Source organism: Pleurodeles waltl, chromosome 5 (assembly GCF_031143425.1).
Source record: "Pleurodeles waltl isolate 20211129_DDA chromosome 5, aPleWal1.hap1.20221129, whole genome shotgun sequence".
Taxonomy (NCBI): domain Eukaryota; kingdom Metazoa; phylum Chordata; class Amphibia; order Caudata; family Salamandridae; genus Pleurodeles; species Pleurodeles waltl.
This window is the reverse complement of record NC_090444.1, coordinates 1,101,134,921-1,101,158,186: the sequence shown is the minus strand read 5'-3', so window position 1 is coordinate 1,101,158,186 and position 23,266 is coordinate 1,101,134,921.

Sequence of the window (23,266 nt, the reverse complement as noted above, 5' to 3'; positions counted from 1 at the left end):
ATGTATAGTGCACGCGTTTAATAGTGTCCCCGCACTCACAAAGTCCGGGGAATTTGCCCTGAACAATGTGGGGGCACCTTGGCTAGTGCCAGGGTGCCCACACACTAAGTAACTTAGCAACCAACCTTTACCAGGTAAAGGTTAGACATATAGGTGACTTATAAGTTACTTAAGTGCAGTGGTAAATGGCTGTGAAATAACGTGGATGTTATTTCACTCAGGCTGCAGTGGCAGGCCTATGTAAGAATTGTCAGAGCTCCCTATGGGTGGCAAAAGAATTGCTGCAGCCCATAGGGATCTCCTGGAACCCCAATACCCTGGGTACCTCAGTACCATATACTAGGGAATTATAAGGGTGTTCCAGTATGCCAATGTAAATTGGTGAAAATGGTCACTAGCCTGTTAGTGACAATTTGGAAAGAAATGAGAGAGCATAACCACTGAGGCTCTGATTAGCAGAGCCTCAGTGAGACAGTTAGTCATAACACAGGTAACACATACAGGGCACACTTATGAGCACTGGGGCCCTGGCTGGCAGGGTTCCAGTGACACATACAACTAAAACAACATATATACAGTGAAATATGGGGGTAACATGCCAGGCAAGATGGTACTTTCCTACAGTCAGCTGGGGCACTCGACAAGATTGTCCTCTATCGCCACTGTTATTTGCCATAGCAATGGAACCACTGGTGCAGGTGGCGAGAACGGGCACCTACTACAAGGCGTTATGTATCGGGGGACAAACTCACCAAATCGCGCTTTACGCTTTACGCAGATGACATGATATTCTTTTTAGACGATGCAGAAAGAGAACTACCGGGAGCAATGGCTCTCTTGGAGAAGTTTGGAGACATGTCAGGACTATGGATCAACTGGCAGAAATCTCACATTTTCCCCCGAGGGAAGGGACTCCAAGGGTGGGAAATACACAAGGGCTTAAGTGGACCTCGTCCATCTTCCGATTCCTGGGAGTGCACATATATCACACGCCTGAGGACCTTCTAGAGGGGAATGTGGGCCAGGTGATCCGGAAGCTGTGGACCGATGTCCTGTTTTGGAAGAAACATCCATTGTCGGTGGCAGGGAGAATATCGCTTATAAAAATGGTAACCCTGCCTAGATTAATGTACTATTCCTTGACCCTGCCATTACTCATTCCTCATTCATTATTTCAGGATATCAATTCCATTCTGACCAGTTTCATTTGGGGGGCGAGGCGACGGAGGATAGCACTGAATAAGCTCCAAGGACCCACAGTAGAAGGGGGGATGGCAGCACCAGATGTAGAAATCTACTATATGGCATGCCAGCTACAGTGGTTAGCAAAGGCAATACATACCGCACTGTTGGAGTCGTCCTGGGGCCCTCACACAGAGCACTCAGTTAAAGTCCTCTTAGGTGTCCTAATGAACCCCAGAGGGCAACACGCATTGAATCCGCCAGATTTACACGTACTGCACAGCTGCTGGCTGCGCAGCTTACAGCGCACAAGAACCAACTCGCCATTTACACCAGATATGCCACTGTGCGTACTAACTACACTCCCGGGTGGGCAAACCATGATGGGCATTTCAAAACTAGCTGCATACAACATTACTGAACTGGGGATCTGTTCAGTAGCAGAGAATTACTGACCTTTAACACCCTAATGGAACAATTTGACGTCCCCCCAGGGTTGTTTCTTATACACAGATCACTGATAGCACTCATACAACAGCAATGGAAACAAGGACTGTGCAAACTGCCCACACACACAGGATGTCAGGCTATCTGCACGGTAGGCAGGGAGGGGAAAGTTGTATCTACCCTTTACAAATCTTTGCAAAAAGACACTCTACTCCCTTTTGATAAGCTCCGAATGGTATGGCAAGAGGACATTGGGGTGCCCATAGATGAACAACAGTGGCAAGAATTACAGCACATGTATACACGGTATCTAGAAATGCCCATTTCAAAATTATCAATCTCTACGTATTCCACAAAGCATACCTCACCCCCTATAAGTTAGCAAAGATGTTTAAAACTAGAGATGGTATATGCCCCCGCTGCTCTGAGTCAGACGCAGACCTCGTCCATACCCTATGGAGCTGCATGGGGATTGAGCACTACTGGGAAGGGGTGTTCCAGAACATAGCTGTGGTAACAGAAAGAAAGCTTCAGGCCTCACCAATGGCGGCCCTACTAGGGGAGTTCCCCCGCCCCAACACCAAAAGAATTACAAAAAAGTATATTGACCTAGCATTGATACTGGCCAAAAGGGAAATCACAATACAGGGGGACCACATTTACAAAGATGGAAGGACACATTAATAAAATGGGCTGAGGCAGAAGGGAGGGTACTACACCAAGAAGCGGCAAGGGGTTGCGGCCCCGTAGAAATGGCAGGGAAATGGGACTATTTGTTAGATTGCCTTAAGGAACCGAATACAGAGGCGGGGGATCAGCCCTCATCATCCGATGAACTAGACAGCGACAAAGAATACAGCCAGCAAAATGCTGCTAGACCTTAACTTTGACTAAAACCAGTTAATAAAGGAGATCCTGATAGAACAAGTGTAGAAGCCAGAAGAAGGGGAGGGGAATAAGGGGGGGGATAGTTTAATCAGGATGTTGATTGTGCCTGTACTTGTTGTCAACAAAAAAACAATAAAAATATATATTTGAAAAACGCTGTAATTCCTGAACTGAGAGAGTAGCTGCATCATTTTTAGTATCATTGAGATTGTTATGATAAATCCTCTTTACTAGTAAAGTCAAATTTATCATTACAGTTTCGGAAATGGCACTTTTAGAAAGTGGGCATTTCTCTGCTTTCACTGCCCTGTATGTGTACAGCCTAACTCCAATTCATGTCTGTCCTGGGCTAGGTAACAGTCACACTTGTGCATGCTTTTCAGACACCCACAACACAGGATACTCAGCCGTATCTCCATTCATCTACATATTGATGGATCTTCCTGGGGAGGAGGTTGGGAAGGGTGCCCACTTACATCTCAAAGGGTTGTGGTAGTGGTTGATTCAAGCTAGCCACACATTTGCTCTGCTCATCAAAACAAAACCACCTAGACATCATAACGCATTAAAATGGTTTTCTGATGACTTGAAAGCAGAATAATTAAAACTGCGCCAAGCCGAACAAAAGAGGAAGAAGAATTATTCGTCTAATGACAAAGAGGCATATCTGCTACAACTCAAACACTATAAGAGACTTATCATTCAAACTAAATTTGCCTTTTTCAGATAGGATCATAAATTGTACCACTAAGTTGGAGGAAATCTTGGAATTGTGACTGAACTGTCTAATCCGGACAGTGACTCTATTATTGCACCTACTCAGAGCCTCTGTGAGGCCCTTAAAGTATTTATTATTGATCTCAACCATTACATCCAGCATTCATTCTAAGTCTTCTGACCTGGGTGCAGCAGTAAAATATTACAATTCAGTGACAATGTCAGAATTGCCTGCCATCAGCAAGATGCACCTTATGGATTTATTAATTAAAGTTAAGTCAAGATCACCTGACGGTCCTTGCCCTCCAAAGGTGCTAAGAACGGGTTTTACCCACTTTCCTGATATAGCCTTAGCTTTCCTAGATCAGTCCCTGAGTTGTGGTATGGTCCCAGTGCCTTTAAAGAAGTTACAATAGGACCTCTGCTAAAGAAATCTAGGGACGATTCTTTCATTTTAAAAAACTATCTCCCCCATATCACCCCTCCCTAATTTGGCTAAAGTTCTTAATGCACACGTAGCGGGCTGTATCTGCTCCTTTATAGAGGATACTAATTTCCTCGATTCCCATCAAGTTGGTGTCTGACTCGCTCATTCAACGGAGTCAGTCATCCTCTCAGTGGTGGACGACTTACGGGGAATGCGGGTAAAGGGACTACCCAGGTGCTGGTACTTCTTGGTCTCTCGGCGACCTTTGACATGGTCGACCATGAGGTCTTGGTGGGCGATATCAGGGCTGCGTCTCTTCAAGGCACCACTCAAGAGTGGATTATCTCGCTCCTGAAGGGTCGATCACAGTCAGTTAGGTTTTCCTCTTTTCGATCTCCTAAGGTTAAATTAACCTGCAGAGTGCCTCAGGGATCTTCCTTATCTCCCTACCTTTTAAACCTATACGTCTGCCGTCTAGTGCACAGGCCTGAATAAAATGCAAGTCAAAGTGTGCAAGTATGCTGATGATTTTCCATTGCAAACTCATTGGAATCAAAAACATCTTTTCAAGATAGGATGTTATTCAACTGTGATTGGATGAACAATAATCAACTTAAATTGAATTCTGATAAGACCGAAATTGTCATCATTGCAAAGCAACATAACCTGTGGAATGCTGCTTTCTGACCCTTCTCAGTGGGCTCTGCCCCCCAACCCAAGAAGTCAGTCAAAAGCCTTGAAGTTCTGATTGACTCAAAACTGTCAATGAAAACACAGTAGGGGCTGCAGTCTCATCCTGCTTCTTACAACTTTGTAAAATCTCAAAGACTGGTGGAAGTCTTTCCTTCGAGCTCTCACACAAGTTATTATTGCATTTGTCATCTCTAGAGTTGACTATGCTAACTCCCTCTACTTGGGTCTCCCCAAAGGCCTAGTTGACAGACTCCAACTACTACAAAATCAGGCTGCCAGTATCCTGTACCAACAACCTCAGAAGTGTCACATCACTCCCCTGCTGTGGGGATTGCATTGGTTACCAATTGAGCAACGCTCGGTCTTCAAGGCCTGTTGTATTCAGATCTTTACGAGCTGCAGCCCAGCCTTTATCTTGGCTCGCATTCATAAATATACACCTGGTCGCAATTTGAGATCTTCCCATCTGAATCTTCTCTCTATTCCCCCTTTAAACGGAAGACACTTGGTGGGTCTAATACAATTGGTGGTTCTAGTTTTTTGATACTTTGCCCCGTACCTGGAATACCCTCCCTTCTGATATTAGGTTTACTTCCTGTTATTCTACATTTAGGAAACATTTGAAGATTTGACTTTTTCTACTGAATTACGATTAACTAGTCAGAGTGTATAACTGACATACTGTTTCTGTAGCTCCAGTGCCATGAGACCTTTAGGTCTATGTGCGCTTTATAAATTCAGGTAACATACCAACATAGCATAACAGTGGCCAGAGGCCACACAAAGGGGCTGGTTACCCTCACTGACGGTCTGGAGCCGGGGCTCAGCTGAAAGGGGGACCTGTGCATTTCACAGAAACCTTTTGAAGTCATCCTCCACATCAAAGGCACTTTTTAGTATAAGTACTGGGCCTCTGACCCACTAAAGGGAGTACACCACTGGACTCAAGGTAACTCTTCTGGAGTAAGGACTGCTGTGCTGAAGGATCCCCACTTTGCTGTGTCTGACAGTTTCAAAGAGCTGCTGCCCTGCCTTGCTGAGCTGCCCTGCTGCCTTTTGATCTTTGCCCTGCAATTCAAGACTCAACCATAACCCCCAGAGTGTTTCCAAGGGCTTTCCGACTTGCCCCCAATTCTACACTATGTCTTCGGGACATCAAAGACCGCCAACGTGGCTTCATTGCAGTTTGCTGCTCAACTACTCAAGATTTCACCACGGCTTCACTCTAACCTGCAGCTCTCTTTTACTCAAGATTTTAGCGTGGCTATTGCAGCTCGCTGCTCAACTAACCAAGATTTCAGCACGGCTTAACTGTAACCTGCCACTCCCTTTTTGTTCAAGAGCTCAGCGTGGACCCATTACAGCTTGCCGCTCACCCAACAAAGATTTCAGTGCAGCTTTGTTGTGGACTGCCGCACGCCCCACCCAGACTTCTGAATGGCCTAGCAGGAACTCACCACCCACCACACGAGGACTTTGAAGTAGCTTCAGTGCAGTCCGCTGCCTGTGTTGCCAAATGACGGAGACGCATGCTATGCTCTTGCCTTCCCTGACCGGTGAGTCACGCTTGAGCACAACCCTGCTTCTTGCCCTTGCGCCTGCCCAACTCGGATCACTTTGCCTCCACCCATGACAGTGGCGGTGTCTTCTCAGACTCGTAGGCCCGAACGGCCTCCAAACTCCATCTGCACTTTCTGCATACCGAGGACATAACACTTAGTAATCTTCTCTTGGGCTACTCCCAAACGTCCCAGATCAACCTACTCTGCGCTCCTCACAAAGAGACACTTGTATTCTATCAAAATACCATAAAGACTCTAAGATGAGCCTCATACAGAGTGCACCTAATGTGATATCTTTGACAGTGAATATTCATTGGATTTTTGTCATTTTTGGTCTTGATCTATTCAGATAAATAACTTATATTTTTAACACACCCATGTGGAGTCCTTTTTGTGGTGTGTCATTGTGATTACTATACATGTGTTGCACACATACTTTACACATTGCCTTCTAAGATAAGCCTGCCTGCTCTGTGCAAAGTTGCCAGAGGGTGAGCACAGGTTAATAAAGGTTGTGTACCTGTCTTGCCCTGATTAGGATTGTGGTCCCCACTTGGACAGGGTGTATACCTCTGTGAACTAGACACCCAATTTCTAACAGTGTGTAATGTCATTGTGTAGAAAAATGTTTAAAAATACACCTCAAGATATTAGTAACACCCACCAATCTGGTAGTAACTGCCTTCATGGCAATGGACACCTTCACAAAAAGTCACAGCGATCCCAAATCGAAATGTGTCCATACAGGTGTGTGCAATATTTTTCCCTAAATGACCATATTGTATACATAAACAATATACCCAGTAGGACCTACTCAGATCAACCATGATAAGGTAGCAATTGTATTACAAAATGCTACAAGAAGGTGTACACAGAATGTACAACCAATCTTACCTCTAAACTGCAAACATGTCACAGATGTATGAAGGTCGCATGCTTCCTCGGTTTGTGCAAGTTTTGACAAACATTAAATGCCATTTAACAGGAAAGTGTTATGTTCCCTGTGTAATGCATATGTGCATATTATTGACACATCATATCAAAATAAACATGCAAGCATTCCCCAGTCACAATATCAGAAACATATATAATTTTGTTGTAAGAGTCCAGTTACATGATGAATGCTTACGCCACAATTAACATGTCCATCACAAATGTACAACACTAATATATACATTTAAAAAAATAACAGAAATATACAACCTGTGCTTGTCACTGTCACAAATTAGAATAAGTGCATGGCACACACATTAGCAGAAATAACATAAACAGCAAACAGTTAGTAACAATCAAAAATAAGGCCAGGACAAAGGTATTCTAAAAAAAGAATATTTTATATACATGAAATACCTCTCTTATAAGTTATTGTAATTTTTGTGCAAAGAAAAAAACAAAGGCCCTCATTCTGACCCTGGTGGGCGGCGGTTGCCGCCCGCCAGGCGGGAGCCGCCATTTGCCCGCTACGCGGTCAAAAGACCGCTGCCGGCATTCCAACCTTCCCGCTGGGCCGGCCGGCGCTAGCCGGCGGTGTTGCGGGCGTGCGACGGGTGCAGTTGCACCCATCGCGCTTTTCACTGTCTGCTAGGCAGACAGTGAAAAGCTTCATGGGGCCCTGTTAGGGGGCCCCTGCAATGCCCATGCCAGTGGCATGGGCAGTGCAGGGGCCCCCAGGGGCCCCAAGACACCCGTTCCCGCCAGCCTCTTCCTGGCGGTGACCGCCAGGGTCAGAATGACCCCCAAAGGCTCTATGCCATGAGTCCACAGTATAGGCTACATGCCCATAACTTGCTTCCTATATGCACTGCCAGAATAAACCTCCTCTGGAAGGGACATCTACGGCGCAGATCGCAGGTACCTCAAAGATATTATTTGGGGGTGTGTGTGGGTTTGGGAGGGTGGGTTTGGTCTTGGAGGGGTGGTTTAGGATTTGGGAGGGGTGGGTTTGGATTTAGGAGAGGTGGGTTTGGATTGCGAAAGGGTGGACTGGGATGTGGAAGGGGTGTATTGTGGTATGGAAGGGGTACCTAGACGTTTGGGTGGGGTGATTTTCTGTTTGGGTGGGGTAGTCTGGAATGAGGAGCAGGTCAGGGCCAGGGCAAACATTAGGTCCTCCTTAGGGAAACAGGTAGGGTGTTTGGGTGGGATTTGGGCTTGGGAGGAAGAGGGAGTGGCAGTGTCTGTTTTGCATATGTCTCTTGATGATGTGGATACCTGAGGATCTGGTGTATGAAGTGTATGTTTTAGTTTGTGTTTTTTACTGGGTGTCTGTTGTGTGGGTGAGTATTGGCATTTGTGTTCAGTATGTGTGTGTGGATAGGTCTGCTATGTAGGTGGCGTGTGTGGTTGTGATGCCTCTGGATGTGCTGGTGCATGTGTGTGGCATGGGGACTGTGGTGGTGGGTGTTTGCTGATGTGGTAGATGAGGTATCTGTGGGTGTGCTGGTGGGGAGTGTGGATGTGGGTTTTGGGGATGGTGTGGTGCCTGTGGGTATGCTTGTGGTTGTGGTGGTTGTTAGACCTGTCAGCTCTTGGCGTGGTTTCCCGTGTTTTTGTCTTTTAACCTCCTGTTATGATCCTATGGTGATCTGGCTTTAGGACTCTGGGCACTTTACCACTGCTGACCAGTGCTAAAGTGAAAGTAATCTCTGTCTAAACTGGGTTGGTGATTGGTTTTCTCCATGATTGGCATATTTTATTTACTAGTAAGTCCCTAGTAAATTGCATTAGAGGTGCCCATGGCCTGTAAAGCAAATGTTACTAGTGGGCCTGCATCATTGATTGTGCCACTCACATTAGGAGCCCTGTAAACATGTCTCAGACCTTCCACTGCAGTGTCTGTGTGTGCAGTTTTAAACTGCAAGTTCGACCTGGCAAGCACTCCCACTTGCCAGACCCAAACCTTCCCTTTTACTACATGTAAGCCACCCCTAAGGTAGGCCCAAGGCATTCCCATGAGCAGGGTGCAGAGTATTTGAAAGGTAGGGCATGTACTAGTGTGTTTTACATGTCCTGACAGCAAGGCCCGTCTCTCCCATAGGGTAACATGGGGATTGCTTTGAAATATCTTTAAAGTGCAGTTTTCCAGTGGGAGCAGATAGAGATTGGAGTTTGGGGTCTCTGAATTCACAAAAAATACATCTTTTTGTGAAGTTGATTTTTAGATTGTAAGTTTGAAAATGCCACTTTTAGAAGGTGGGCATTTTCTTGCTTAACCATTCTGTGCCTCTGCCTGGCTGTGGAATACACATGTGGGTCAGACTCACAGTCGTCCTGTTTGTAAATTCACTCTAGACAGTCACACAAAGGGAGCTGAGGTGTGTCCTGCATAGCCAAATGGGTCTTCCTGGGCTAGAGTGGATGGAGGAGCTGACACTTGCACTTGCACCTGAATAGGGCTGTGCCTGTCCTTACACAAAGCAGTCTCAAACCCCCATGGAGTGAGCCTGGGGCCAGGACAGGAAGAGTCAGGGTCTTGTGCACTACTTCAAAGGCAGAAATGACTATACGAATTGGACTGCTGACCACACAACTTCAGAACACTCCTTGACTGAGGACATTATGCCAGGGAGAAGAGCTGGTGCTTGAGGAGGACCTCCCACTCTGTCAATTTTTTGCTGTGCTTGCCTGCATTCTGCTATGTCTGTCCTGGGAGTGAAGGGACTGGACTTTGCTTTCTACATCCTGCTTTCCAAGGGCTTAAACTGAGCTTGCCTCCTTTTGTGAAGTCTCAGGGACATCAAAGACTTAATCTGCCAGTGCCTGGGCTCTTCCACTGAGAGTCCTGACTTGCTGCAGCTGAAAATTTGATGCAGCGCCTGTCCTGCAGCTGAAAATTTGGCACAGTGCCTGTTCTCAACGCGGACCCTTTGCGCAGTGCGTCGGAATTTTCCATGCATCACCCCTTGGCGTCAAGTCTTCAGTATTGCAGCACGGACCTGAGATTGCGTGTCCGGATATCGACGTATCGTTCATCACTTGCTTTTCTGACGCATCACCTTTCCTGCAGCTGTATATGTGACGCATACCAGGTACTTTGTGCTGAAACAACGCATCCATTGATTCCTAGAGATTAAGACTCTTTTAACTTTAAAAATGTATATCTTTTCTTGTATGTGCTGGATTTTTGTTGTTTTGGTCTTGTTTTATTCAGATAAATATTGGCTTTTTTTCTAAACTTATATGGTGTCCATTGATGTTGTTTTCACTGTGTTACTGTGTGTGTGGGTACAAATACTTTACACATTGCCTCTGAGATAAGCCTGACTGCTTGTGCCAAGCTACCAAGGGGGTGAGCAGGGGTTATCCTAAGTATGTGACTCCCTTACCCTGACTAGAGTGAGGGTCTCTTCTTGGACAGGGTTTAAACTGACTACCTACTAGAAATCCCTTTTCTGACAGTGGGGGTGGAGTGTGTGGTGTCTGCATGTGTGCATGTCTGTGTTTCTTACCATGTTTGTGTTTATGTGAGGATGTGCTGCTTGTGAATTTTTGCGTGAGTGTGTGAAAAGGTGTGAGTGTGCTCTGGATATGGCTGGAAAGCGGGAGTTGGTATGGGGAAGGAGTGGGAGTTGGTGCATAAGGTTGGATAAGTAGGAGGCTGCGGTCAATGCAGAGGTCAGACCTTGGAATGACCGCTGTAGGCCAGACTTGGCACTGTGAATGCCATCCAGGTAAGCTAGCATCTGGGTCATCTGACCACTAAGCCCATGGATGGCATTCAGTAGTGTGGTCTGGCCTACAGTGATAGTCCACAATAGATCAACAGCCTCCTCATTGAGCGCAGACTACTGTAGTAGAAAGGGGCAGGAGGGAGGTGCTTTCAGGAAAGGTGATGGCCCCCTTCTAGGGGGGCAGCTATGGCCAAATGGGGGGAGCAAGCGGGAGGGTGGAGATTGAGACATGGGTGGTGGCGACAATTCAGGTGGAGTAGTCTCACTAGGGTCTGCCACCACGGGGGACTGGTTGTCTGTGGAGGCCTCTGAAGATGATGTGGATTGGCTTGTGGACTCTGTGCCAGTCCCCTCACCCTCTGTGGCACTTGATCCCTCAGAGTCAGTGGTGTCTGCACCAGGACCACAGTGCCCAGCTTCTTTCCCACCAACGTTGTTGTTGTCACCTTCCTCTTGCCCAAAAGATACTGTAAAGACAGATATAACAGTTTGAGGGCATCTAGGTGAATAATTTAAACATGAACTTTGCTCACAAAAATTTGCCAAGTCTACGTATTAAACTAACTTCAAGGGATTCAAAGTTGGCTTCTTAATCATCAGTATCTCATGCCTGTAGTGAAGACTTTCATAAACCATTTGCTCACAGTCTAGAAATTCCCCTTTCTCGCTCCCACATCATGTATGCCTTTTGTCTCTTATCCGCTTTTATTTCTCTGCATGACAAATTGCTTAGACAGCATTAATAAATACATAGACCTGGATACATTCCTAAACCACTTCAATACAGAGCAGAGACATGTTTTGGGCCTGATGCTGAATCATCATGATGGGATATTCCAACATCCATATAATGGAACCTTCCTTCTGTAATTGTCATTTTGAGTATCACTTTGCTCACCGTCATAGCTTTCTCATCTGGACATAACTAAGAACATTTAAATGTAATTTGGGGTATGTGCAACTCAGTCACCAATGTGGACGTGTGCCTGTATGTTTCAATCATTACATTCTGACATGAACATTCATGTTGGTTGACACAGATTGGCTTACATGGACATTTGGGAAGAACGGAGGCTTCATGACAACCTGCTATTGTCTACATGAAACGAAGTGAATTTTGCTATTGAAACATTTTTCTAACATATTGTGAATAGGGAATTATGCCATTTTACACGTTTCCAGTCCTTTTGGTGCAGAGGCTCATGATCATATTTTCATTGTACCTACTTACCAATGTAAAGTCTGAAACATGAAGTAACTCATAAGTGCTTACAATGACATGTCAGCAGGAATAGGGCCTACATTACCCTCTCACATTTGTGATGGAGCATCACACCTGACCCAATCCTCAAATGAGGCATGTTTAGTACAAATGTCCTTCATAAGATGGAGAAAATGCAGATACCCCTTTTTTGCATGAAGCCATGTGTCTGCTCAAAACAGTATTTGGCTTGTGAGGAGGAATCTAGTGACAAACGTTAGCATAAAACAGTACACCAAACACATTATCAGACACTGCCTGAAAAACTTACACCTCCAGAAATCCTGTTGTACTTCTCCCAAGTCTTGGTCAATGGTGGTCTGGTAACAATAATGCCAGTGGACTCACTTTTCTTGCACACAGATTCCATCCCACAACATCTACCCCCACTGCCCCGTAACCCTGAGGCAATGTGGCCCATCCCACTGGGTCCTGGCCAACCAGAGGTGGTGGTGGTTGCTCAATAGTAGCCAGGACTGGAGGAGCCACAAGATGGGAGTTGTGATCCTCTAGACACAAGAAGTAGAAGTATCCATATGTGTAATTGTTGTAGCAGCTAGGGTAGGAGGTGTAGGTGTGAGACTCACTGGGGCTGTCTGCCTAGACAGACCAAATGAACCAGGTATCCCCTCATCATTCAGACTTGCAGGAGTGTTGTCCTCACTAAAGGCTTGATCCTGACCTGGAGCGCAGGTGTCTTCAGTTGCACACAGTGGTCCACTGGCCCTGGAGGTGGTCCTAATACAAATTACAAAATAAAAATACATTAAAGGTCTGTATTGCATCTCAAATCTGTCTTCAGCTCCAGGTGATGCAACCTAAAGAAAAGAAAAATAATGATAAATGGGATGTTGGGGCCATTGTGTGATTTTTCACTTTTTACTCATACGGTTTAGTGTACACAGGGGCACACTTCAGTAAAAATGATGGAGAGATGCCCTGAAATGTAAAATACAAAAAAGGTGTACTTTCCATGCATCAGACATGCAACTCAACTCAGTAGAGAGATTTGGAAGCTGTTCAATTTCAAGGTCTAGCAGCCTCAAAAACAAACTATGGTACAACTTATTGTATTTAATGCCACTGGTCATCATTTGAACACTGCAAAGTAATTTGTACATCAATATTACTTATAAAAAGCATACCACAGAATATGGTTAGAAACCTTTAAAACCACAAACTATGATTTATGGAGGCAAATAGATCAGTTCAATGGAGTGACAAGAAGGGCAACATACTGGATCAACACGGCAGATGAAATTTCAATACATACCATGAAATGGTGAATGTCAAATACCTAAAGCTTTGACTTTTGGCCATATGTGGAGGAAAGGGAGTTTGAACAACATCATATTGCACTATTATATTACAGAGACAAGCAGGGCATCATGGTAGTTGTAGCCATTTGTAAACACCATTGCCAATACTTGTGAAAAAGTGGGTAACATATACCTAGATAAATTAATACAGTGAACATTAAACACACATTTGCAAAATGTACACACACATATGTGTATGGAATGATTAGGTTACGATACCACTCACAATCACTATACCTTCATGTGTAGATAGATGGAGTTTGGAACCTGCTTTTTGGAGTAAAACAACCTACATTGAGATATAGCAAAGGACAAGGTAAATGCAAGGGGTGATCCATAGAGGACAACACACAATCTGACAATACATATCGGTCATCGTTAATTAGCTTGTAACAAACATGATGCTACTAGTTTGGATAACACAAGATATTTTTGTAAATGAAGTTAAAAAAATTATATATATATATATATATATATATATATATATATATATATATATATATATATATATATATATGTATATATATATATATATATGTATGTATATATATGTATATATATATATATATATACGTATATACGTATATATATATATATATATATATATATATATATATATATATATATATATATATATATATATATATGTTTTGATAGGTGTCTAGAAACATTCTGAATAGCTAAGTTAAGAGCAAGGACTCCATTTGTGAACATTGAGATATACACAGGTGTAATTAACAGGTCTCTGCTCCACCAGGGATTCCTGTCATGCCTTCAGGATGTAAGATCTGCAAGACCTTCTCCTCCCAGGGAAAGAGTTGTAATGGGGTGCTGGGAAAACCCCCACCAGTCTTCTGGACCTCCAGATATTGCTTGCAGGCCAGGGAATGCACTCTCCCCCACAGGTCTTTCCACCATTTCCTAATTTCCTCCTGTGTGCGCAGATTGTTAGCTACAGCATTCACTCTTTTGGACTATTCTGTTCCACATTTGCCTTTTCTGAGAAATGATAATATTTTGTACTTGTGCTCCAAAAAATTGTGGCTCTACTCTAATAATTTCATCCATTATGACTGACAATTCTCTCTCTGTGAAACATGAATTCTCCTCCTTGCCATGGTGAATAAGTGAACAATAATCTACTTCCCCCAAAGTTTAAGGAAAATCACAAAAAGTAATAATAACAAAAAGTACAGAGGAAGATGAAATCAGAAAAAAATCCTGGCTCCTGTGTGGCATTTTCAGCTAGAAAATGGTGTTCAGCAGGGGAATGTCAAGGAATCATGGTCTGAAATGGAGTGTGTTTTATAGTGTGTTTTGCAGGTGTTCACAATTGTTCAATATACATGAGTTGCGGGTTGCTAGCATCCAACCGATAGCCACAGCTGTGATACAAAGCTTAAGGGGTTCCGCAACGGACTCCTGCAATCATAGGCCTGCAGCTGACACAGAGGCAGCATAACTGTGTAATCTAAATATGGTTGGTGAAATTCTGCAGTCATGAAAGCGACAGAGTGCTAATCAGCAGCATTGGAGTCGGCTGCGTCGGCTGCAGGATACAGCTGGCACGACGGAGTGCACTCCGTTGATGCTGTTGGCGGCTGCACAGCCATAGATCTAAATACGGCAGCTTGACGAAGTACTTGGGAATGCTGCTGCCATGGATCGGTGGTAACACCTTCGAGATCTAAATCAGGCCCTTTGTATAAAGTATTTAGGCAGTACTCAAACAGTAACAAAGTGAAGACACAACACAAGAAAATGCCAAACCAATTAAGAAAAATAGATAATATTTTCATAAATAACATGACATCAAAACAACAAGAAATCCAGTAATTAGAATCAAAGCTATGCCTTTTTAAAGTTTAATTTGGCACAAAACGCCAACTCCAGTTAAGTGGTTGTGCTAAATTGTCAAAGTCAAAAGTTAAGGCCAACCATAATGGATCACAGGTCAGACACAGGGACCAGGGATGTCCCGGTGGAGAGTTTACCTTTTAAAGTTCGAAATTTTTCTGGAGAAAAAGTGGTTGTCAACCATTTGTCGGTGCTGCAATCTGTGAGCTGGACCTGAGCAGGGCTCGATGGTGGCGGATACTGAAGGGCGGGGTCTGGACACAGTTGTTGATGGAGGTGGAAAAGCTTCCAGTGAACGAAGTCTGAAGTCTCTGCCCAGGAAAGTGTCGACCTCAATAGGTTACTCCTTGGCGTCAGTGCCAATAAAGCTCTCTACATTCGGACTTAGAAAAGTTTCTCAAATTCAGATCTCCTTCAGAGAGTTGTATACAACCAGCAATTCAATGCAGATGGCTTTGCCACTACAACGGTCCCATCCTCCCACCAGTCCTGGGGGAAAAATTTAACAAAAAGTGTCTAAGTCCCAACTTTTTTAGTTTGGAAATAAAGAGTACACTCTCATACCAGCTTAGGTTCCAGGACCTATGAGGCACCACTTGAGTGTTAAGCCTCACTCCTACAGATGGCATCAGCAGGGTACAGTGCAGGAAGAGTTGAACCTAGTTGGCTGGGCAGCTGCAGGGAGAGATGCTCTGGAAGCTTATTGTTTCCTTGTAGCTCAAATAGGACATCAGCCAACTGACATTTGAAGTCGCTTCTGAGATCCTGGGATTGAAGCAAGCAAATCCAGTGTTCCTTCAGGTTTCCCAGAAGGCAGGACATTTCTTCTTCTGATTCTTCACAGGTCCAGGAGTGTGCTGAGGGGGGTAGTATGGTGCCACGTATATGACCAGTGCCAGCCTGTGGGTGGAGAAACTCCTGGCCACTCCCTATCCAATGGGGTAAAAGTTCCCAGGAGAAAACCTACCTTCTTGTGCAGCATTTCCTTTGTGTTTTATAGTAATCTATCCCACAGCACCCCTCTATACTTAAAACCAACATGGGAGAACCATTTTTCCCACGGTCAAAGCTACCTGTGCCCACCCAGGAGTGTGGCCACTCCCCCTCCCACTGAGTGTGGACTGGAGTCAAGCTGGCTAGGGAGACAAAGGGAGACAGACCTAGGTGTGAGCTACATCTTCCAGTGACAGAGTAGGCAGGAGCTCAGGAAGGGTCTGGGCACAGCCTCCTAGTCCATCCTGCTTAACCCCTTCGCTGCCAGGCCTTTTCCCCCTCCTGTGCCGGGCCTTTTTTTGCCTATTTGGGGCAGTTCGCGCTTAGGCCCTCATAACTTTTTGTCCACATAAGCTAACCAAGCCAAATTTGCGTCCTTTTTTTCCAACATCCTAGGGATTCTAGAGGTACCCAGACTTTGTGGGTTCCCTTGAAGGAGGCCAAGAAATTGGCCAAAATACAGTGAAAATTTCGTTTTTTTCAAAAAAATTGGAAAAAGGGGCTGCAGAAGAAGGCTTGTGGTTTTTCCCCTGAAAATGGCATCAACAAAGGGTTTGCGGTGCTAAACTCAGCAGCTTCCCAGCTTTCAGGAACAGGCAGACTTGAATCAGAAAACCCAATTTTTCAACACAATTTTGGCATTTTACTGGGGCATACCCCATTTGTGCAATTTTTTGTGCTTTCAGCCTCCTTCCAGTCAGTGACAGGAATGGTCATGAAACCAATGCTGGATCCCAGAAACCTAAACATTTCTGAAAAGTAGACAAAATTCTGAATTCAGCAAGGGGTCATTTGTGTAGATCCTACAAGGGTTTCCTACAGAAAATAACAGCTGAAAAAGAAAAATATTGAAATTGAGGTGAAAAAACCATCAATTTTTCTCTACGTTTTACTCTGTAACTTTTCCCTGCAATGTCAGATTATCGAAAGCAATATACCGTTACGTCTGCTGGACTCCTCTGGTTGCGGGGATATATAGGGTTTGTAGGTTCATCAAGAACCCGAGGAACCCAGAGCCAATAAATGAGCTGCACCCTGCAGTGCGTTTTCATTCTATACCGGGTATACAGCAATTCATTTGCTGAAATATAAGGAGTAAAAAATTGCTATCAAGAAAACCTTTGCATTTCCAAAAAGGGCACAAGATAAGGTGTTGAGGAGCAGTGGTTATTTGCACATCTCTGAATTCCGGGGTGACCATAGTAGCACGTGAATTACAGGGAATTTCTCAAATAGATGTCTTTTTTACACACACTCCTATATTTGGAAGGAAAAAATGTAGAGAAAGACAAGGGGCAATAGTACTTGTTTTGCTAATCTATGTTCCCCCAAGTCTCCCGATAAAAATGGTACCTCACTTGTGTGGGTAGGCCTAGCACCCGCGACAGGATATGCCCCAAAACACAACGTGGACACATCACAGAAAACAGAGCTGTTTTTAGCAAAGTAACTACCTGTAGATTTTGGCCTCTAGCTCAGCCGCCACCTAGGGAAACCTACCAAACCTGTGCATTTCTGAAAACTAGAGACCTAGGGGAATCCAAGGAGGGGTGACTTGCGGGGCTCGGACCAGGTTCTGTTACCCAGAATCCTTTGCAAACCTCAAAATTTGGCTAAAAAAACACATGTTCCTCACATTTCTGTGGCAGAAAGTTCTGGAATCTGAGAGGAGCCACAAATTTCCTTCCACCCAGCGTTCCCCCACGTCTCCCGATAAAAATGATACCTCACTTGTGTGGGTAGGCCTAGCGCCCGCGACAGGATATGCCCCAAAACACAACGTGGACATATCACAGAAAACAGAGCTGTTTTTAGCAAAGTGACTACCTGTAGATTTTGGCCTCTAGCTCAGCCGCCACCTAGGGAAACCTACCAAACCTGTGCATTTCTGAAAACTAGAGACCTAGGGGAATCCAAGGAGGGGTGACTTGCGGGGCTCGGACCAGGTTCTGTTACCCAGAATCCTTTGCAAATCTCAAAATTTGGCTAAAAAAACACATGTTCCTCACATTTCTGTGGCAGAAAGTTCTGGAATCTGAGAGGAGCCACAAATTTCCTTCCACCCAGCGTTCCCCCACGTCTCCCGATAAAAATGATACCTCACTTGTGTGAGTAGGCCTAGCGCCCGCAACAGGATATGCCCCAAAACACAACGTGGACATATCACAGAAAACAGAGCTGTTTTTAGCAAAGTGACTACCTGTAGATTTTGGCCTCTAGCTCAGCCGCCACCTAGGGAAACCTACCAAACCTGTGCATTTCTGAAAACTAGAGACCTAGGGGAATCCAAGGAGGGGTGACTTGCGGGGCTCGGACCAGGTTCTGTTACCCAGAATCCTTTGCAGACCTCAAAATTTGGCTAAAAAAACACATGTTCCTCACATTTCTGTGGCAGAAAGTTCTGGAATCTGAGAGGAGCCACAAATTTCCTTCCACCCAGCGTTCCCCCACGTCTCCCGATAGAAAGGATACCTCACTTGTGTGGGTAGGCCTAGCGCCCGCGACAGGATATGCCCCAAAACACAACGTGGACATATCACAGAAAACAGAGCTGTTTTTAGCAAAGTGACTACCTGTAGATTTTGGCTTCTAGCTCAGCCGCCACCTAGGGAAACCTACCAAACCTGTGCATTTCTGAAAACTAGAGACCTAGGGGAATCCAAGGAGGGGTGACTTGCGGGGCTCGGACCAGGTTCTGTTACCCAGAATCCTTTGCAAATCTCAAAATTTGGCTAAAAAAACACATGTTCCTCACATTTCTGTGGCAGAAAGTTCTGGAATCTGAGAGAAGCCACAAATTTCCTTCCACCCAGCGTTCCCCCACGTCTCCCGATAAAAATGATACCTCACTTGTGTGGGTAGGCCTAGCGCCCGCGACAGGATATGCCCCAAAACACAACGTGGACATATCACAGAAAACAGAGCTGTTTTTAGCAAAGTGACTACCTGTAGATTTTGGCCTCTAGCTCAGCCGCCACCTAGGGAAACCTACCAAACCTGTGCATTTCTGAAAACTAGAGACCTAGGGGAATCCAAGGAGGGGTGACTTGCGGGGCTCGGACCAGGTTCTGTTACCCAGAATCCTTTGCAAATCTCAAAATTTGGCTAAAAAAACACATGTTCCTCACATTTCTGTGGCAGAAAGTTCTGGAATCTGAGAGGAGCCACAAATTTCCTTCCACCCAGCGTTCCCCCACGTCTCCCGATAAAAATGATACCTCACTTGTGTGGGTAGGCCTAGCGCCCGCGACAGGATATGCCCCAAAACACAACGTGGACATATCACAGAAAACAGAGCTGTTTTTAGCAAAGTGACTACCTGTAGATTTTGGCCTCTAGCTCAGCCGCCACCTAGGGAAACCTACCAAACCTGTGCATTTCTGAAAACTAGAGACCTAGGGGAATCCAAGGAGGGGTGACTTGAGGGGCTCGGACCAGGTTCTGTTACCCAGAATCCTTTGCAGACCTCAAAATTTGGCTAAAAAAACACATGTTCCTCACATTTCTGTGGCAGAAAGTTCTGGAATCTGAGAGGAGCCACAAATTTCCTTCCACCCAGCGTTCCCCCACGTCTCCCGATAAAAAGGATACCTCACTTGTGTGGGTAGGCCTAGCGCCCGCGACAGGATATGCCCCAAAACACAACGTGGACATATCACAGAAAACAGAGCTGTTTTTAGCAAAGTGACTACCTGTAGATTTTGGCTTCTAGCTCAGCCGCCACCTAGGAAAAACCTACCAAACCTGTGCATTTCTGAAAACTAGAGACCTAGGGGAATCCAAGGAGGGGTGACTTGCGGGGCTCGGACCAGGTTCTGTTACCCAGAATCCTTTGCAAATCTCAAAATTTGGCTAAAAAAACACATGTTCCTCACATTTCTGTGGCAGAAAGTTCTGGAATCTGAGAGGAGCCACAAATTTCCTTCCACCCAGCGTTCCCCCACGTCTCCCGATAAAAATGATACCTCACTTGTGTGGGTAGGCCTAGCGCCCGCGACAGGATATGCCCCAAAACACAACGTGGACATATCACAGAAAACAGAGCTGTTTTTAGCAAAGTGACTACCTGTAGATTTTGGCCTCTAGCTCAGCCGCCACCTAGGGAAACCTACCAAACCTGTGCATTTCTGAAAACTAGAGACCTAGGGGAATCCAAGGAGGGGTGACTTGCGGGGCTCGGACCAGGTTCTGTTACCCAGAATCCTTTGCAAATCTCAAAATTTGGCTAAAAAAACACATGTTCCTCACATTTCTGTGGCAGAAAGTTCTGGAATCTGAGAGGAGCCACAAATTTCCTTCCACCCAGCGTTCCCCCACGTCTCCCGATAAAAATGATACCTCACTTGTGTGGGTAGGCCTAGCGCCCGCGACAGGATATGCCCCAAAACACAACGTGGACATATCACAGAAAACAGAGCTGTTTTTAGCAAAGTGACTACCTGTAGATTTTGGCCTCTAGCTCAGCCGCCACCTAGGGAAACCTACCAAACCTGTGCATTTCTGAAAACTAGAGACCTAGGGGAATCCAAGGAGGGGTGACTTGCGGGGCTCGGACCAGGTTCTGTTACCCAGAATCCTTTGCAAACCTCAAAATTTGGCTAAAAAAACACATGTTCCTCACATTTCTGTGGCAGAAAGTTCTGGAATCTGAGAGGAGCCACAAATTTCCTTCCACCCAGCGTTCCCCCACGTCTCCCGATAAAAAGGATACCTCACTTGTGTGGGTAGGCCTAGCGCCCGCGACAGGATATGCCCCAAAACACAACGTGGACATATCACAGAAAACAGAGCTGTTTTTAGCAAAGTGACTACCTGTAGATTTTGGCTTCTAGCTCAGCCGCCACCTAGGGAAACCTACCAAACCTGTGCATTTCTGAAAACTAGAGACCTAGGGGAATTCAAGGAGGGGTGACTTGCGGGGCTCGGACCAGGTTCTGTTACCCAGAATCCTTTGCAAATCTCAAAATTTGGCTAAAAAAACACATGTTCCTCACATTTCTGTGGCAGAAAGTTCTGGAATCTGAGAGGAGCCACAACTTTCCTTCCACCCAGCGTTCCCCCACGTCTCCCGATAAAAATGATACCTCACTTGTGTGGGTAGGCCTAGCGCCCGCGACAGGATATGCCCCAAAACACAACGTGGACATATCACAGAAAACAGAGCTGTTTTTAGCAAAGTGACTACCTGTAGATTTTGGCCTCTAGCTCAGCCGGCACCTAGGGAAACCTACCAAACCTGTGCATTTCTGAAAACTAGAGACCTAGGGGAATCCAAGGAGGGGTGACTTGTGTGGCTCGGACCAGGTTCTGTTACCCAGAATCCTTTGCAAACCTCAAAATTTGGCTAAAAAAACACATGTTCCTCACATTTCTGTGGCAGAAAGTTCTGGAATCTGAGAGGAGCCACAAATTTCCTTCCACCCAGCGTTCCCCCACGTCTCCCGATAAAAATGATACCTCACTTGTGTGGGTAGGCCTAGCGCCCGCGACAGGATATGCCCCAAAACACAACGTGGACACATCACAGAAAACAGAGCTGTTTTTAGCAAAGTGACTACCTGGAGATTTTGGCCTCTAGCTCAGCCGCCACCTAGGGAAACCTACCAAACCTGTACATTTCTGAAAACTAGAGACCTAGGGGAATCCAAGGAGGGGTGACTTGTGTGGCTCGGACCAGGTTCTGTTACCCAGAATCCTTTGCAAACCTCAAAATTTGGCTAAAAAAACACATGTCCCTCACATTTCTGTGACAGAAAGTTCTGGAATCTGAGAGGAGCTACAAATTTCCTTCCACCCAGCGTTCCCCTAAGTCTCCCGATAAAAATGATACCTCACTTGCGTGGGTAGGCCTAGCGCCGGCGACAGGAAACACCCCAAAGCGCAACGTGGACACATCCTAAATTTTGGAAAAAAACAGAGGTGTTTTTTGCGAAGTGCCTACCTGTAGATTTTGGCCTCTAGCTCAGCCGGCACCTAGGGAAACCTACCAAACCTGTGCATTTCTGAAAACTAGAGACCTAGGGGAATCCAAGGAGGGGTGACTTGTGTGGCTCGGACCAGGTTCTGTTACCCAGAATCCTTTGCAAACCTCAAAATTTGGCTAAAAATACACATGTTACTCACATTTCTGTGGCAGAAAGTTCTGGAATCTGAGAGGAGCCACAAATTTCCTTCGACCCAGCGTTCCCCCACGTCTCCCGATAAAAATGATACCTCACTTGTGTGGGTAGGCCTAGCGCCCGCGACAGGATATGCCCCAAAACACAACGTGGACATATCACAGAAAACAGAGCTGTTTTTAGCAAAGTGACTACCTGTAGATTTTGGCCTCTAGCTCAGCCGCCACCTAGGGAAACCTACCAAACCTGTGCATTTCTGAAAACTAGAGACCTAGGGGAATCCAAGGAGGGGTGACTTGCGGGGCTCGGACCAGGTTCTGTTACCCAGAATCCTTTGCAAACCTCAAAATTTGGCTAAAAAAACACATGTTCCTCACATTTCTGTGGCAGAAAGTTCTGGAATCTGAGAGGAGCCACAAATTTCCTTCCACCCAGCGTTCCCCCACGTCTCCCGATAAAAATGATACCTCACTTGTGTGGGTAGGCCTAGCGCCCGCGACAGGATATGCCCCAAAACACAACGTGGACATATCACAGAAAACAGAGCTGTTTTTAGCAAAGTGACTACCTGTAGATTTTGGCCTCTAGCTCAGCCGCCACCTAGGGAAACCTACCAAACCTGTGCATTTCTGAAAACTAGAGACCTAGGGGAATCCAAGGAGGGGTGACTTGCGGGGCTCGGACCAGGTTCTGTTACCCAGAATCCTTTGCAAATCTCAAAATGTGGCTAAAAAAACACATGTTCCTCACATTTCTGTGGCAGAAAGTTCTGGAATCTGAGAGGAGCCACAAATTTCCTTCCACCCAGCGTTCCCCCACGTCTCCCGATAAAAAGGATACCTCACTTGTGTGGGTAGGCCTAGCGCCCGCGACAGGATATGCCCCAAAACACAACGTGGACATATCACAGAAAACAGAGCTGTTTTTAGCAAAGTGACTACCTGTAGATTTTGGCTTCTAGCTCAGCCGCCACCTAGGGAAACCTACCAAACCTGTGCATTTCTGAAAACTAGAGACCTAGGGGAATCCAAGGAGGGGTGACTTGCGGGGCTCGGACCAGGTTCTGTTACCCAGAATCCTTTGCAAATCTCAAAATTTGGCTAAAAAAACACATGTTCCTCACATTTCTGT